Source organism: Eschrichtius robustus, chromosome 3, assembly GCF_028021215.1.
Source record: "Eschrichtius robustus isolate mEscRob2 chromosome 3, mEscRob2.pri, whole genome shotgun sequence".
Taxonomy (NCBI): Eukaryota; Metazoa; Chordata; class Mammalia; order Artiodactyla; family Eschrichtiidae; genus Eschrichtius; species Eschrichtius robustus.
The window spans coordinates 108,171,496-108,189,539 of record NC_090826.1 but is presented as its reverse complement, the minus strand read 5'-3'; the positions used below and the strand labels follow the sequence as shown (position 1 = coordinate 108,189,539).

Here is an 18,044-nt window from a genome sequence, read left to right as displayed (position 1 = left end):
GCTGAAGCTTATGGTGGAAGAAGTAGAGCCAAAACCTAGGGAGAAGAAATCCAAACAAATAATAAATTAAAAACAAGTGATGGATTCTGGTGATGGCTGCACTGCCTGGTAAATTACTAAAATCACTGAAGCATACAATTATATTGGGTGAGTTTTATAGTATGTAAATTATATCTCAGTAAGGTTTCATTAAGTGAAAAAATGTATTTAAACAGGTGTAAAGAATGCAGATGTAATTCATTAGTTAGTTCGGGCCAGACTTTGTCAGCATTCCACAACTGAGAATCCTTAACCACAAAAATAAGGCAAAAGATGCCAAAGCTCAGAGGTCAGGCTCTGACAAGAGTGCCCGAGGGAGGACCCAGTGTGCCAGGTAACCATGTGGAGCTGCAGTAACAAAAATGGAAGGTGGGGCTGTCATGGAATCTTGGGAGCCCCTGTCTTCTAGTTGTCTAGGCCACACTGATACTCAAGACCACCGGGTCTGCTCTGAAGGTCACCACTGATGGGGACACCCCCTCAGAAGCTACTCTCAATATCTTGTACTGAAACCACAGACCTGTCTCTTTCTAAAATTTAATGCTATTTTGTACTGTTTATTCTTGCAAGCATAGAAAACAGCAAGGAATCGAGATTTCCCCAAATTCTTTCATTGTCTTAAGGACTGTCATGAAGACACTTTTCTTACAGAAAAATTGAAAACTTTTAGTTATATTAAGGGGGTAAATACACAGTCAAAATTATTTTATTATTTTTAAAGGAATAAAAATGAAGTATTAGCCTAAATAGCAAGAAAAGGAACAAAAATGTGCAACTTCAAAGAAAGCAGAAAAGAGAAAATAATAAAGCAAAAAATTTTTAAATGATGAATCGAATGGTTGCAAAATTTTGTGAATATACTAAAAATCACTTAACTACGAACTTTAAAATGGTGAATTTTTGGTATACGTAAATTATATCTCAAAGCTCTTATAGAAAGAAGTAAGGAGTCAGTAAAGAGAAAAGCAGTAGAATGAAAAATGAAATAAAATTTAAAATCTGGTTCTTTTGAGAAAAAAATAATGAAATACAGTAAAATTGGCAACTTTCTGGAAAATTTAATCAAAGAAAAAAGGAGAGAAAAATAAACTTTAAAAAAAGAAAAGGGATAAAACAAATATGAAAAAAATTTAAATTATAAATGAATACTACATGTCAACCCTTAAACAAATTTTAAAATTTCAAAAAAAGAAAATTAAAAATTGAAAACGTTTAGATAGTCTTGGTGTTCTTTGATTCTCTAGTTTTTTCCACACCATTTTAATATTGTGGGGAAAAAATCCTGAGTATAATACTGTACTCCGTGTGTGCATAATTGATTTATAAGGATTACCAGCCAGATTGTGTCTTATTTAACTTCTTGCTGGAGACCAATGTTATGGTGGCTTCTTTTCACTCACTGGGGAAGCATGTAGGCTTCTCATTAAACTTGAAATCAGGTTTGACCTCCCTGCCTCCAGTCCCGCCCTCCTCTTCTCCTGTAGGTTGCTTTGTGTTTTAATCTGTATATAAGATGTCGTGCTTCTCACTTGTAAATGTCATCCTAGGACCACAGGGTTTCTTTCCAACTTGTCAAAGTCACTGAAATATTTTTTTTATATTTCTTTGAATACGAGCAGTGGCCACCTAATTTGGGATGACTTGGAAACGAATGCTGTTCCTTATGCCCAGAGCAGTTTTCATAGAACTCTGACTGATAGTTTGTGTTGACCCAAAGCTGTTGACCTGTGGTTGTATTCTCATCTAGAGCACAGTAAACATCAAGATCATGGGTCTATGGTTGTTGTTGGTGACCCACAGCACTCCTGCGCAGTGGGATCTAGTGACATAGAAGCTGAGGTTTTAAAGAGAGGCACAGACAGGCAGGACAGAAAGTGATCCCCTGACCTCTGCTTACTTCCTATGCATCAATTCGTCCCTGGTTTTGTGAGCCTGAGACTAGGGCAACTTCCCTGAAATATCTATCTCTTCTCTTCAGCTGCCTAGCTTTCCCAGGCTGATGGCCTACACATAACATGTGGGACCACGGCCACCTCCATAACTGCCACTGAACATTCATGACAAAGTGAAGGAAGGAGGACAGACTACCCAACCCACTTGCCACCCTGCTTCTAGACTGTAGTATTGGTGTGTGAGATGTCCCAAATTGTATATGACTTCCATCCCTTTAAATGTATTTTAGCTTATTTTATGTCTTAGTGAATAGTCTCCTGGAGAATGTTCTCAGTGCACTTGAGGGAAATTCTATTCTGCTCTTGTTGGGTGGGGTGTCTATAGGTGTCTGTTAGGTCACATTGCTTAAATCTTCTGTCTCCTTCGGCTCTTCTGCCTGGTTGATCCATCCACTGCTGAAAGTGTGGTATTGAAGTCTCCAACAATTATTGTTGAATTGTCTGTTTCTCCCTTTGATTCTGTCAGTATTTCTTTCATATATTTTGAGACTCTGTTAGATGCACTGTGTTTAAAACTATTACATCATCCTGATGGATTAACCCTTTTATTGTTATAAAATATCACTCTTTATCTCTGGTAACATTTTATTGTTGTAAAGTCTCCTGCCTATTTTGTCTGGTGTTAGTATAACCACTCCACCTTCTTTATGGCTACTATTTGCATAATTATGTTACATTACATGGCAAAAGGTACTTTGCAGAGGTAAAACAGTTGACCTTAAAATGGGGAGATTATCCAGGTGGACTGATCTAATCACAGGAACCCTTTAAAATCTGGGTCAAGAGGTCAGAACTAGAGAGTTGGAGAGAGTCCAAGCTTGTGAGGGATTCAGTGAGGCTTTGCTGGCTTTGAAGGTTGGGGGAGCCACAGGCAAAGAAACAAATTCCTCAGTCCTACAGCTTCATAATTACTGCTACCTACATACATTCACTGGTAACTTTAAAAATGCATTTATAGTGTGTGCTGTAGAGATTCAGATGGATTCCCACTGCCTCTGACCACCCTTGTCTTCTTGCAGGTTACTGTATCTGTCTAAATTGGGGGACACAACTGCCAGGGCTTTGTTCAGCCTCTTCTCTTCTCTCACATGTGTATGGCTCCCTGGAGCCAATGACACTGTTGAGGGCGGAGTGCTGAGCCCAGGCTCCTGGTGTGATTGGAAGACACAGGCTCCTGATACATCTAGACTCTGAACACCACTTACCTGGAAAGCCCCAGTACCCTCCTCAAGCTTCCTGTCAGCAATAAATAGATTAGTACATTCAAGCCCTGCCCTTCCGTGCACCCCTGAGGCCATGGCCTCTATCATCTCAGCCACTTTTGGATGGATATGTCCCACCCCAGGGCTACTCTCCTTCCTGGAGGTTCACTTCCTTCATCCCTACAGCACGTTGAGAAGCTACCAGTGACCAGCCCAAGGGCCAGCTTGCAAATCAGGGTTAAACAGTAACCTGAGGATGCTTCGTCTAGATCAGCCAGAGGTGTAGGTGAATATGCCACGGAGATTATTTCCAAATATTCCACACTACAGAAACGCCCCACAACCGACTTCCCACCATGGAATATACAACCTGGAGGAGCGATTGTTACACCTCAGGCCAAGCACTAATCCCTCCAGGATCACAACCTGGCACCCAAGGCTGCCAAGCTACTGTTTAGACAAACTCTTGAATATCTTTTATTCCAAAATCAAGGCTGGGTTCTCCACACTTTCTTCAGTTGACAGCATCATTGCTCCTGGCTGCTAGATCTCTGCATGGAACAGACTTACCTGTGCAATAAACAGTCCAGCAGAGGTAGTAGAAAGGGTGACTCTTCTAATCTTGCATGCACAATAAAGATTCCCACACATGCTCTGCAGAGGCAGAAAATAAACTGTGGCAGAGTGAATGGCAAACACATACCTTGGCCGGGAGTCAAAACTGGGTACTGCACATGAAACCACAGATACTGCCATTGAACTACTGATGTTGTAAATTCAAGGTTGGGTGCAAGCTCATAACACTCCCAATAGCTCACGTTCTGCAACCACCATATCTGGACTTGGGGACACCACAGCTCCCAGCTACACTGAGAGCCCTCGTGGTTTGGGACCGTGCTGTGGAAAGAACCAACTGGACCAGAACTGCAACTAGTATCCAGTTCCTCCTCAAGGCTACAAATTCCCACCTGGGGTCTGGAATCCAAAACTGTGCCTGTACAAAGGTCAGGGTGCGCCAATGACACCTCTGACACTTGACTACTAAGAATTCCCCAAGCCTAAGTTCCATAACGTTCCTCTAGCGAGTTTCCCTAGAGGGATCTTTAGGGGCCTCCATCCCAGCTGCCAGAGAACTGAGTTGAATGAATTCATTAGTCAGAAGTTCAGGCACATCAGAGGACTGCTGTTGGTCAGTTACTCCTCTGATGAGTGTGGTCCAGATGCCTTCAGGACCTAGACTGATAGTTGAAAAGCAAACATTCGAGTGGTGCAAACCTTTGGAATTTTGTCTTCCAAAAAAGGAGGCGGGGGACGGGAGGTTCCCAGAGTGAGACCCAGGATCTCCAATATCATAAAGGACGACGGATGCGGGAACGGGGACGGCCTGGGTGGAAAAGGCTTTCAAGGAAGGCCCCAGGGCTCTGAACGAAATTCCGGGTCTTTCCCCTAAAACCTGCGGCAATTGCAGCTTTCCCGCCTTAGTTGATGATCCGTGTGCTCAGACCAAACACACTTCTCTTTTACGCCGGTCTCGCTCTCACACCACACTTCCAACTTGTCACAAAATCGTATTTTTTCTTTGATTAATTGCGCACTTTGATCCACACATGTTTTTCTTGGTCTGATTTTGGCCCTCGACTCTCCTGATAAAGGCGTGGAGATTGATTCAACTCGCGACGCTCGGTCCGCCAAGGCTTCGGGGTTTGAGACCTTTAACCTCGGGAGCGTGGGGCCGGGCCGCGCTTGAGACTTTTCTCGGCTCCGCCGGTCCAAATCGGCCTCTTCCGGGCCTGTCCTCAAGGGCCGGGGGCAGGGCCGGGCCGCCTCAGCGGGGCCCCTCTCGCCGGGTCGGGAGCCCCACACCTCGCGTGGCGCCCGCGGAGAAGCTTCGGGCGGCGTGGGTTCAATTGGCCCGCGGGTAGCGAGACGCAGGGGCGCGGTGCGCGCGGGCGCACGCGGCGACTTTGTGGTTCTCGGGCACCCGCTGCCCTCCCGGCTCCTCTCGTTCTCCCTCGCGGGCAGTAACGTCCGGGCAGGAAGAGACCTGTAGGAGAAGGGCAGCCTCTCCTTTAAGTCCTGTCCACTCAGGATCCAAAAACGGTCTTGAAGACACAGAAAGAGAGGTGGAAACAGACTAAGGGAAAAGAAGAAATCCTATGCGAATTCCTCATCTAAACGCACCCTGAAGATGAGGTCGGCGTCGGCAGGGACCCGGTCCTCCCGGCGCTGGTGAAGGTGAGTCGAGTTCCCGTGAGCAAGTGGCGCCAAAGCCGACAACCTTGGCCAGGCGGCCAGCGAGTAAGCAGCCCCTCCGCCTCCCCAGACGGGCAGCACTTTAACTGGGAGCAGTTGAACCTCTTTCCCTTGTCTTTTGATGGATTCCAAGGATGCAACAGATAGGTTTCTTTTTAATGCACTTACTTAGCGTAACACCACTTTAAAAGTTTTAGCAAAGAAAACGACTGCCGAGAGGTTTTAAAGTGAGGATTTTTAGGTTTGGGGGAAACTAGACAAAACGACCACATACTGTTGAGAATGTCACACACTCAGGGGCACCTCAGCCGGGTAGGTGTGACCCCCAGATCGGTCCCATTTTACTTTCAACGCATTGTTTGTGGAACTCACTGAAATATGCGTTATATGTCACAGGGGGACTACCTCAATGCGGTTTTGTGGAAAGACAGAGAGAGAGATCAGGCTCAACGCTGAATACAACAAAGCAAAGTGGGAATTTATAGCCACGAAGCACGGTGAGGGTTAGTGAATGGAACATTACTAAGAGGAAACACCAGGAGTAAGGGGAGATTATGGCTAAACCAAGCTAAGGGATTCTTACTGAATGCTGGCCAAAGTGATCAAGCATCAGCTGGGGTATGGTGGTGGAGGAGGAGGAGGAGACTATCATGGGGGGGGGGGGTTCTGTTTAAAATGACTTAGCAGGATTCTTGCTAAAATTGGACAACGCAAACACAAACTCTGAAGTCTGAGAATCAAGACCTAGTTGAGAAGAGAGTTCAGAGGAGCCTGACGTAGTGTTTGGTCAAGGAGAGAATATGTGTCAACAATCAGAGCTCTCATACATTGCTGGTGTAACTACAAAGTGGTACAACCACTTTGGGAAACATTTAGGCAGTTTCTTATAAAATTAAATCTCCACCATGCCTCTTAAGTATTCAACCAAGAGAAATGGAAGTGGGGCGGGGGGGGGGGGGTGTGGCTGGGGGGGTAATGTGCCCACAAAGACACATATAAGAAGAATGTTCATAGAAGCTTATTCATAACAGCCCAAATGGGAAACAACCCAAATGCCCAATATCAGGAGAATGATAAAGAAATTGGAAAATATCTCTGCAATGGACTACTACTCAGGAATAATACTACTTCTTCAGTCTTGCCTGTGCAATAGAGAAATTAGCTTTGCAAAATTCAGTAAATCTCCATTTTGGGGAATCAAAAGCAGTGTCCTGGGGATGGGAGAAAAATTCGACCACTGTCCCGCAATTGCTGACATGACTGCCTTACTCTCGTCCCAGCAGCCTTCCAAAACAGGGAAATCCCTGCAGTATACAACATAGACGCCTGCACAGTACTGCAGCGATAATAATCAAACGTGGAAGGAAAGGAGGGCTTGTGGGACTAGCCAAGCAGCTGAGACCCCTCTGTGAGAGAGCAGGACTGGCTGAGGCTCTTATTCTCTTGGTGAAGGTGTTGGGATCTGATGAGGAAGCAAAGGCAGCTGCACAGCCGGCCGCACCCCGGAGTACCCGCGGCTGAACTGACGTTCAACTGTATCTAAGCAGATGGAGAAAGGCATTCAGAATTGTTATTAGATGTGAGATCTTATGAAATCTGTTTATCACTACAGGGAAATAAAGCAGATGATTTTATGGTATAATGGTTATTCTCTAACCTGTGCTGTCCTATAGTGTAGCCAATAGCCACATGAGAGTATTTAAATTTAAATTAATTACATATTATGAGGTAAAAAAAGAAATATTCAACATCTCCACACTAGCGGCATTTCAAGCACTCAGTTGCCACGTGTGTCTAGTGGCCACTGTATTAGATAATGCAGATCAAGGTCATTCATCTAGCGAGTCAGTACACATAAGATTTTTAAATTTCAAGGTCCTGACTTCTCACTCAACATTAGATTCATTCTAGTCCATTTCGTTCATCCCTCGTACCAGTAGCTCCTGGGTCTATACTGACCTCGATGTGGTCTCTGAGCTTTGATTGAGAGGACGACTTTAGTGTTCCCTTGGCTGGAAAAGAAGAAGCATTCCATACCCTAAGGGCTACTATAGGGCAGTGGTAAACCAGGCACAACCAGGGTTTTCTCACATTGGTCTCTCCAGCCCCAGTGCTGCTCTAGATTGCTCTAAAGGCCGCCCCTGCCCAGACCTCCAGGGGATGTTTGTGCACACTCATGAGCTCTGCTTATTAACTCTGCTATTAGCCATAATAACACCTGTTTTCTTTTTATTTAATTTTAGAATTACATCCTGCTTGTGGAAACTCATAGTGGTATTTCAGTTGTGGTAGTGAGAGGTAATTAATTTTAAAAATAAATTTTCCAAGCAAAAAGGTGAATCAAAGCATGAAAAATATCAGGTAATCAATGATAAAGATACATGGCTATGGCTAAATATGAAAGTGATTTGTTCATTAATGAACTTAGAAAAGCATGCTTTTGTCTGATTTCTATGGGATGTCCTCCCTACCTCTTTTCCCTCGAGGAGCGCTTCCTCTCGCCTGAAGTCAAGAAGGCAGGAATGCTTAGCTGTTCCCTCTACAACTTGAACACAGAAGGCACTATCACCTTTTTCTGGGAACTCCCGAGTTCGGATCAGGAAAATCAAGGCCCATAAAGACATCTGGTTAGAGATGTGATTGCATCCTCCCCAGAGCCATAGAGTCTGTTTCTTGGGAAGACTAAATGGTTCTGTTTAGTCTCTCTCTTCTTCATTGCATTAATTGGTTCTGAGTGTTTTGTAGGCCTTCCTTTCAATCTTCTTTTTCTCTTTGAAATCTTGGAGGTTGAACAAGAAGGAGAGGATGCAAATCTTAGTGAAGTTTTCTCAGTTACCCCTGAGCATGGTGGCCAAGGGAAAGGGCGCTGGAGGCAGACTGCCTGGGTCTGAGTGCTGGCTCTCACTGTCACGGGGGTGGGACCCTTAAAAGGGTAGCTCAGCTTTTCAGTCTTCTCCTCTGCCACAAGGAGGTGGTAATATCCTACACTATCTTTTAGGGTTGTTATGTGGACTTAATAAGTTCTTGCACAGTAAAGCCCCGAGGAACAGTGCTGGTCACACAGTGAAGCTCCGAGAAATCTGGTATTATTTCCACTTCTAACTGTACCACTGCTGACTTTCAACATTCCCCAGATAAATGAGTGTTTAATGGTTTAACTGATCTCTTCTGCCCCATATTAGTGATCACCAACTGGAAAAGTGGTTGGTTTTGATGTTGATCTAAGTGGTGATCTAACTGCAATGGGGGACTGGATCCAACTTCATCAGTTTCTTGGACCTTGGACAGGCATGATGACTGTTTAGCTCACGGTAGACAATATTTTGCACGTGCTTCCAGCAAGAACTTTCAATATACAGTCAGTTAAGTATTATAAGAAAAGTCCAAGTATGTACCAGTGACCCAGTCTTTTTGGTTGCTTTTGTTTGTTTTCTTTGTAAGAAATCAAAGGAGGGAAATATACTTTATCTGGAAGTTGTAGAAGATTTCCTCTCTCGGTTATGGTGCAGTGTTTGTAGCAAAGCAGCATTCACCCTGAAAATAACCAAATAAAGTCTGGCTTAAAGAAATTCTGTTTGAGGTCATTGGAGAAATACCTATGCAGCGAGGACCCACAGGATCAGCTCCAGAGAGAGAGAGAAGGAGAGAGAGAGAGAGAGAGAGAGAGAGAGAGAGAGAGAGAAGCTCATTGGAACGAAACTGATTCTCTACCTTTTCCCCTTAGGGCATTTGCCAGTTCTTGGCAAGGCACAAACGACTGGGAAGCTGGGGACAGGGCAGCTGCTGAGGGTCAGGGAAAACAGCAACGCTCTAAGTAGTGTCAGAAATCTGGTGAGCAAAAAAAATGAGGAGGAGGAGGGTGAGGAAGAGGGGAGGGGTGGAGGAGGGGAGGGGAGTGGGAAAGGGAGGAGAAGACGGGGTAGGAAGAAGAGAAGGGAGATGAGAAGAAGAAAAAGAAGAAGAAGAAAGAAAGAAATGTGGAGCTGTCCACGTATTCAGACTTATGGAGCCAATATCCTGGAGTGGCTTGAAGAGTGTGCTGGATGCTTGCTTCAGGATTTCCCCTTAAGACATTTGCAAATTAAGCCATGTGCGTGTATGACGCTATGAGGGCAAGCAGAGTGTGGCTGAAAGAGAGTGGAATTTCCACCAGTATCATGGTACGAAGGAGATAAAAATGCAAGTTCAGAATTCCGCAAGGGGCAGGACCCAAGGAAACACCTCAAGGTCTCAGGTGGGAGCCCTAGCCATCTAGAGCACGGCACTGTGAGCAAACTAGCTATGGACTGAGACTTCCCTGCAAATCCGCTCAGTCAAGGACTGGATTGAGGCGATCTTCCCCTCTGCTGCCTGCTGGGGGAGAGGGTGCACAATCTTCACACAAAGATAACATCATGACTCTATCTATGATTTTTCACACAACAGGTTCATCCTTCAGTCACAATATTCTAGGACTATAAAGGAACAGAAGCAAGGAAACGTGGAAGTTGACTCAACAGATGATTGAGATATTGAAGTTATCAGGTAGGAACTTAAAGTGATATGTTTTAACTGTTCAGAAAATAGATGACAGGATCAGTCTTTTTCACCAACGGTAGAGAATCTATTTTAAAGAACCAGTGGAAATTCCAGGAGCTGGGGAGTCAGCGGGGGCGACTCCTGCCCTCGGGTGCTTAGTTGTGGAACTGGAGAAACTGCGTCGGATGCGGGATCCCGAAGTTAAGCGAGAGCCTCTCAGGAGTCACAATCTTCTCGCTTGAGGTGTCGCTGGTGCTTCCCGGTTTATTGTTCACTTTAAAACGTTGGTGACCACGATACTGGTGGCAGGACCTACGGTTTTCATGGATATAGCTGACGGCTTTCAGCATCGTTTCCGTAGTGTAGTGGTTGTCACGTTCGCCTAACACGCAAAGGGGCCCCGGTTCGAAACCACGCGGAGACACACTCGACTGCGCTGGCATTTTCCTAAAATTTACATTCCCATTTAAAACATGAAAAGGGGGCGAGCGGAGTGAGGAGTAGGGACCTGCGCAGCTGCATTTTCCATCCCCAAGATACATGGCCCGAGTTCAGTTGCTGCCTGAAAGCCGACTCTCCTGATAACCAGACAATTTTGCATGCATCACAAGAGTCTAAGAACTTCTGTCTAAACACTACTTTATGTTGTCTTCCGGATTTTCTAATGATGTGGAAAGTATTGCTGGCACAGTATTCTAGCGTGTACACGTCTTGGATTTATTTTCTCTTCAAAATGCTCATGACACTGAACGGCCTAAATTTCCTCTTCTGGTTTTACTGAGCCAATAAGCAAACTTTAATTCCAATAGCTATTGAAGTTCATAAAATTTAAAATTATGTGTTCCAGGAAAATACACGTGCCCTAGAATATCTTTTAAATAAAGATTACTTCTCAGAATTCTGTAAAATCATAGCGACTTAATTATGTCAGTTACAATTTGGGGGTAAACTGTTTTAGGCGTCACCCAATATATGATTCTAACATGCATTTCTCTATTAGGATTCGGTTCGAGTTGCCATTTTAAGATCTATTGTTCTCTTTAAGTTCTCTGGCTGATATGAAGTTGAGTTAATTGATGTATAATCTTTGCCTGGAGAATGTCTAATTAAGACAGGAAAAACAAAACACTGTCCAACTTGGTATAATGCTGCCACATATTTTTATAGACTGCAGAGTGGTCAAAGTTTCACAGGTTAGGAGGAGTTGTGGGAATCGTTAGGGGATGGTGGTGAACGCAGCCATCATGTCACCTGAAGAAGTGTAAAACGGACCCCAAAAACCATGAAAGCAAGATCCAAAGGGATCCAATTGTTTACAAGTTGCTTAACTGTACCCCAGAAGAAAACTCAGGAAGATTTAGAGGAATACCAAAATAGCCAGTGCCCAAGAAGGGAAACTTTGACAATGTCTGGCATGCAATCAAAGAACGCCAGGCATACAACGAGGCAAGAAAACATGAGGTGTAAGGAGGAGACTAATCAATCAAAACTGAACCACAACTGACATGATGTTAAAATTAGCAGAGAGGACTTTAAGACAGTTATTATGACTGTGTTGCATATGTCCCAAGAGTTAAGTAGAAATGTAGAACACATACAAATGGCCAGAATCAAACTTTAGACATGGAAATGATAACATCTCATATTATGTAATTCACCAGGTGGCGTTAATAGTAGGTTAGACATTGCAGGGGGAATTTTAAGAAAAGAAAGAAAGAAAAAAGAAGGATCAGGGAACGTAAAGCCATGAACGACTGACAGTATCCAAAATGAAACTACAGCCAAAAAGCATTTTAATGAACATAGCACCACTGGGTGGTGAGGTATGTTTAAAAGGCCCAATATATGAGTAATTCGGAGTCCCTGAAAAGACCAGAAGAGAAGGAACAATTCTTGCAGAAACACTGGCAGAAAAATTTCCAAAGAGCCAAATGAACAGTATGAGTACAAGAAACAGGAAGCAAAGCACACTTAGCCACATCATAATTAAACTGCGCATTACTCCATTGAAATAGAACAATATCTCCAAAGCAGTGAGGGAAAAGACACAGTACATACACAAAACAAAAATAAAGATTATTTCAGATTTCTCATCAGAAGCAGTGAGAAGACAGTGGAGCAACATCTTTAAAGAACGTGGAATTCTATGCCTCCTCCCCAAGAAATGTCTTTCAAAAATGGAAGTGAATAATGACATCTACAGACATACAAATGCTGGAAGAATTCATCACCCGCTGACCCACACTATAAGGAATGTTAAAGGAGTCCACTGACACCAGATGGAATTCTGGAAGTACACAAAGGGGCGAAGGACAACAGAAAAGGTATCTGCCTGGGAAAATACCTAAGATGTTTCTTATTATTTAAGTCTCTTTAGAAACATGGGACCGGTTTTTCTAAAGTAATAACGGTGGATTGTGGGGTTTAGGACACATGCAAAGTAAGATGCATGGTGACAATAGCATAACGGCCGGCAGGGAAGGAATGCGAAGAGGTGTGGCATCGCTTGAAGGCAGACTGTGGTAAGTTACAGAAGTCTGTTATAAAGCCTCAAGCAGTCGCTAAAATAAGAAAGAGTGATACCTCATAAGCCAGCAAAGGAGCGAAACTGGAATCATATACGAACCATGTAAGCACTATGTGATCGAGCAACTGCTTCTCCAGGACTCTTCCCTCTAAGAAGAACTTGTACAAGTGGCTAAAGATACCTGTACAAGGATGACTGCAGCATTATTTGTAACCGTGAAATCGTAGAACCAACTTAATTTCAAAAGTATATGGAAAGGGTTAAATAAATACTACTACGTGCAAACAACGGATGGAAGAAAGTCCATCGTGAAAAGGAATTCAGAAAGTAAGGATGCCAGCCCTCCTCTTTCGATGATTTCCAGGCGACCTCTTCCGATCGCACCTTATGTCCTCGTGTGGTGAACACGACACGGGGGACAGGAGGGTAGTACTGGAGGAGCCTTTTTCGGCCTTTACGGGAGAGGGTGTGCAGAGCAGAAAGAACCACGAAGCCTTTGCTTTGTAAAAGAGGCGGAAGAAAGGCGTCCCTGGGTGGGCTCGAACCACCAACCTTTCGGTTAACAGCCGAACGCGCTAACCGATTGCGCCACAGAGACACACGAACGCCGTCCCCCTCTCATCCCCGTGGCAATCAAACACCGCTTCCGCGCCAGGCGGAGTCACTCGCCTTTCGCGGGACAGTGGCGACGGCTCCAAAGCCTCGGACAACCGCAGAGGTGGAGTCGACGCAGCGCGTTCGTTCCGTGGAAAAGCTGTGCGTCGGGCGATTCCGAAGGCAGAAGGGCAGCCGAGCGTCCCCGCCGCAGATGCCAGCGCCCCGGAGACGCCCCCGGGCCTGAGACGGGGGGCCCCCGAGGGAAGCTGAACGCCGGGTTTGGCTCCGTGGCGGCTCCCCGTTCGCTCCGCGGGCGCTGCCCGCCCTCTGCTCGGCCTCGGTCGGTGGGGCGCGAGCCGGAACCGGGAGGGGCTGGGGAGGGTTGGTCCAAAGGGGCCAACGCGAAGAGGCGGGTAAGAAGCCGGCGAGGTGGGCACGAGGACAACTTGACTTCCCAAGAGGCCTGTGGAGAGGCACGTGCTGGATTAAGGGAGATGAGAATTGGGTTTTGGTTTGGTTTCGTTTGATCATCATGTACCAGAATTGAGAGGAAGGCAGTGGAAAACGGAGGGAGGGGATGAGAGAAAAATATGAATACCTACAGTTGCCCAGGCACAGCGCAGTAATTGGAATGATTTTACGTCAACATCGTAAGAGCAAGAGCTTCTCTCGCTGCGGGGTTCGTGGCGCGCCGTGATCGTATAGTGGTTAGTACTCTGCGTTGTGGCCGCAGCAACCTCGGTTCGAATCCGAGTCACGGCACCCTCCCCTGTCTCACGTGGCACGGCGGCTCCCCTTTTACTTTGTCTTGAAACTTGCACGGGCCTGGGGGCCGGAGAGCACTGCTTTCCCCAGGCCACCTGGCGGCAGGAGGTCAGGAGAAGGGAAGGAAACCCCACACAGGGCACTCACCTCGTGTCTGAGCAGAAGGAAACCCAGGGCAGCGGTTTCTCTTCGGTCCTGCTCCAAAACAGGGAAGCCCGGCAAGGAGCCTCCTGTGCTGTAACTGGTGAAAAATGTTGTTTCTGTGTTACTCAAAAGCTGCAGGATCTTAAAGACCAGGTAAAAAACTTTATCAGATTGGTGACTCCCCCTCCCTAGACCTGTTTTGCTGGTTTAATCTTGGCTCCCGGGAATCTCTGCTCCGAGGACTTTTTCAATCCTTGGCTATTGTTCCCTTTAGAGTCACCGAAGTAACCTCTCTAGTGCCTTTCTATACTCTCAAGGATTTTAAATGCCTGTCGGCAGCCACTCACAAGACAAATGGTATCCATCAGGAGTGGACAACTGGAAGACCTTAACAGTCACCGCAGAAATGATGATAACGGTTACTACAGCACCCTCCGCCCTGACGACCCAGCTAGTGGAGACAGCGAATATGTGTGATTCTTCTGCCTGACTACATCAATGCTGGTACCCGAGAGTACCGTTAGACTGAGAGCATGACCAAAAGCGGGGAACTGTTAAAAATCAAACACAAGTGGAGATCACACTTGAAAACTCCCTGAGCAGACAAACCCGTTTAGTCATACAAAGAAGAGCTCATTTAGCTTATTTTGCAAAACAAGTGAAATTTACCTTGGGCCACTTCTTGTTTATGCCTCTGAAAATCATAAACAAAGCCTAAAACTGTTCGCCAAAATTGATGGGAGGTAACCACTTTTAACCAATTCCCTATCACAAGGAAAACTCTAATGTTACAACCAATCACTGCGAAGGACAAAACAGCCACCGCCCCCTCACGATATAAGTTGCTTTCTAACAGTGTACCACCTCTGAGCCTCCTTCCATATTCCGTTGGAGTGCTCCCAGTTCCTGAACGGTAAACCTTTTTGTGCAGGGTAAACCTTCACTAATTACTGTTTCGGTGATCACCAGTGGTTTAACTTCTGCTATATCTGAACTTTGACGGTGCCTCGACATTTTCATCTACCAGATTGGACTAACAAGGGAACACCACATCATACTGTTGTCCCACGTGCCTGGACTTAGTGACTACTCAGTCAGTCACGCAGAATCATTAAAATCATTGCCATTGTCCTCTGTTTTATTTGTTAACAATCACTGCCCAGACTCCACTTTACCTTTGCCTCTTCTAGAATGTCATGGAAATGGGATCATAGTGTACACACTCTTGTCTGCACACCTCTTCCTCTTTGCACAATGTCTCTGACTATCCATTGTTGAGTAAAGCAGATGTCATTCCTCTTTCATTGCTGAGTTGTATTCCATGGCAGTAACATAGCACAGTCTGTTTATCATTCACTCGAAAATGAGCATTTGAGCTGTATCCAGTATTGGCTATTGTGAATAAAGCTGCTTTGAACAGTGTTTCCACAAGAGATTTTTTGGACGTAGGTTTTCATTTCTCTCGGTGAAGAATAGCTGGTACCAAAGAGTAGCATATGCTCCACTTCATAAAAACCACCAAAGCCTTTTCCAAAGCAGTTGTACCATTATATGTTACCACCAACAATATGACACTTGTGGTGATTCCACATCTTTGCCAAGATTGTTTGTGTTTCCTCTCCTTATAATTTTAGCCACGCTACGAGGAGTAGTGGTATCTCAACGTGGTTTTAATGTCCATTTCTCTGACAGCTAAAAATATTGAGCACTGCTTGTATGCTTTTCTGGCCACGTGCATATGTTCCTTTTGAAGTATCTGTTCATATTTTTAAAGCCATCTGAAAAAAAGTGGGTTTTTTGATCTTTGAAAAACTTGTTACTGTGTTGGAGGAGCTCATTATACATTATAACAACAGGCAGTGAGGGTTGTCAGCTATGTGTTGTGAATATTTTCTCCCTGTCTCTAGCTTGCTTTTCCATTTTAGTGGCCTCCTTGGATGAGAAGATACAGCTAACGTTGATGAACTCTAATTTATCATTTGTCTTTGTTTTATACATTCTTTGGGTCCTGGTTAGTAAATCTTTGCCTGCCACCAAATCACGAAGTATCCTCAAATGCCTTATACCTTTAGCTTTTACGTCTTGGTCTATGATGTACTTCAGATTGACTTTTGTGTGTAGTGTGAGATAGAAACACAGCTCCCCCCCCACCTTCCCAATATGGAACCTGTTTCCTTTCCACATTGAACTGCTTTTCTTGACAACTCATTCACTAATTGAGATATGGTTCGGTTTCAAGTCTCTCAACTCAGTCCATTTTCTAGTTGTGTACCCTGATGCCACTTGCACACTGCTGGTCTATGTTGGGGGGGGCGGTCATAGTAACTCTTAAGGTCAGGTGGTGCAAGTCTCCTCATACCGTTCTATTCCACACAGAGCGATACATTTTGCAACGTGTAATAACTCAGGTAACCATCCCCCAGGTCAAGATACACATGCCATCACATCATTTTTCTCATTTTCTTGTGGGACACAGGCCCTCCCTCCCACGTACTGGCTGCCCCCTTGTGGCCAAAGAGCTTCTATTGTACCCTCTGGGGAGAACAAACACCCAGTTGCCTGCAGGGCGGCTGAACCATGCCAGAAAGATCTACAAGACTCAAAACAGTCGGGATTTTCGGATGCAGGGGCAGGGGCGAGGGCGGGAGGGGGGTGAGGGGGAGGTGGGAAGTTAGCTCACTTTTCAGGCCTTTGGTCTTAGAGAAAGTTTCCTTTAGTAATTCCTAACCGTGGAAAGTACAAAGCTTTGTGCTGCTTAACATTTCCTCTTCTTTCTAGACAGAGCGAGTCCCATGGAGCGTACCTAATTTGCAAAATTGTTCGCTGAGTGCGGGTGCGTTGTTGAAAACTGGAGGCTGAGGGAGAGCTCTATCATGTTTTGTTTTGTGTGAATAAAAGAAAATGAGGAAGAAGCAGAGATACAGAGAGGGAAATAATAGGCTGCAGCCTGAAAAGCGATCTTAGGGTTTGGCCCTGGGTGTCAGATTTTGGAGAAAGAGAAGACATTGATGAGCATATCCAGGGAAGGACTTCGTTGGAAAGAGCAGACACTTAAGGCTATTTTATGACGTTTTCCATTCGTTTATATGTACTTCTCCTTTCCCATCTTTGTAGATAAGGCACAAGTGAGCTTGATACGTTCATGGCTTTTTGGAATGCATGCTTAAACAAAAGTGACTACCATACTTCAAATATTCATCTGTGAACCTGCTAGACTCCTCTTAGGTGCCACCAACTGTGCATTAAAAGTAAAATGGGTCCAACCTGGGGACTCTACCTGGGAAAGTGCAATTAATTTTAAGGGGGTGGGTGAGAGAGAAATGAGACAGTCTCAACAATGGTTGCTTTCCTTACTGCAGTGGTTTTCATATATGGTTCACACGCGATCGATCGATCCTTTCCTCAAATCCTTTCCTCCTTTTCTCAAGCAGTTGAGAAAAAGAACTCAGTTAGTTGCACCCTGGAAATGCACGGATTTCGTGGCTAGGGAAGTTCAAGTACTCCCAAGTGGGAAGATTGGGGACTGCCTACTCACTGGTACCCTGGCCATCGTTGTCTGCTGTGTCTACTTGGACTGGACGGGACAAGGGGACTCCACTCGCCTTCGCCAGCCAGGGGGAGGACGCGGTTCCAGAGGCGGTCAACTTCATGGTAACTCCAGACCCTGAAACCTCATAAGATTTTTCTTCACTTTCCCTTTCATGTCTCTTCTGTCTGCCCAATGAGAGAGGATTCACTGCCTTTCTCTCTCAGTCAGGACCCTTTTGAGCGTCCCTTGTGGACAGGACTGAAGTGGCCCTCTGGTTCCCCCTAGGTGTCCCTGCTGGCTTGGGCGTCTCCGGAGCTCAGGCGGGCCCAATACTGACCCCCCAGCTGGTGGGACCGCGGGGAGCCCAGAAGGCTGCACTAGCAGTGGTGGAGGTGCGGGCCCCAGGCGGCAGGCGTCACAGTCAAAACCTATTCTTCCCCCGTGCACCTCCTCCTCGGCGATGCGTGGGGCAGCTGGAATAAAGCGGCCCCTAAAGTTTCTCTGCCGGCTGAACCCAA

At 45.4% G+C, this 18,044-nt stretch overlaps 2 non-coding genes across 2 annotated transcripts; one reads left to right on the top strand and one right to left on the bottom strand.

Annotated features, from left to right (window-relative positions):
* Nucleotides 1–13,015: 13,015 nt before the first annotated feature.
* Nucleotides 13,016–13,089, bottom strand: TRNAN-GUU (transfer RNA asparagine (anticodon GUU)). Its single transcript has one exon. It is a non-coding gene; the product is annotated as a tRNA-Asn (tRNA).
* A 689-nt stretch (nt 13,090–13,778) lies between these two features.
* Nucleotides 13,779–13,850, top strand: TRNAH-GUG (transfer RNA histidin (anticodon GUG)). Its single transcript has one exon. It is a non-coding gene; the product is annotated as a tRNA-His (tRNA).
* Nucleotides 13,851–18,044: the final 4,194 nt, after the last annotated feature.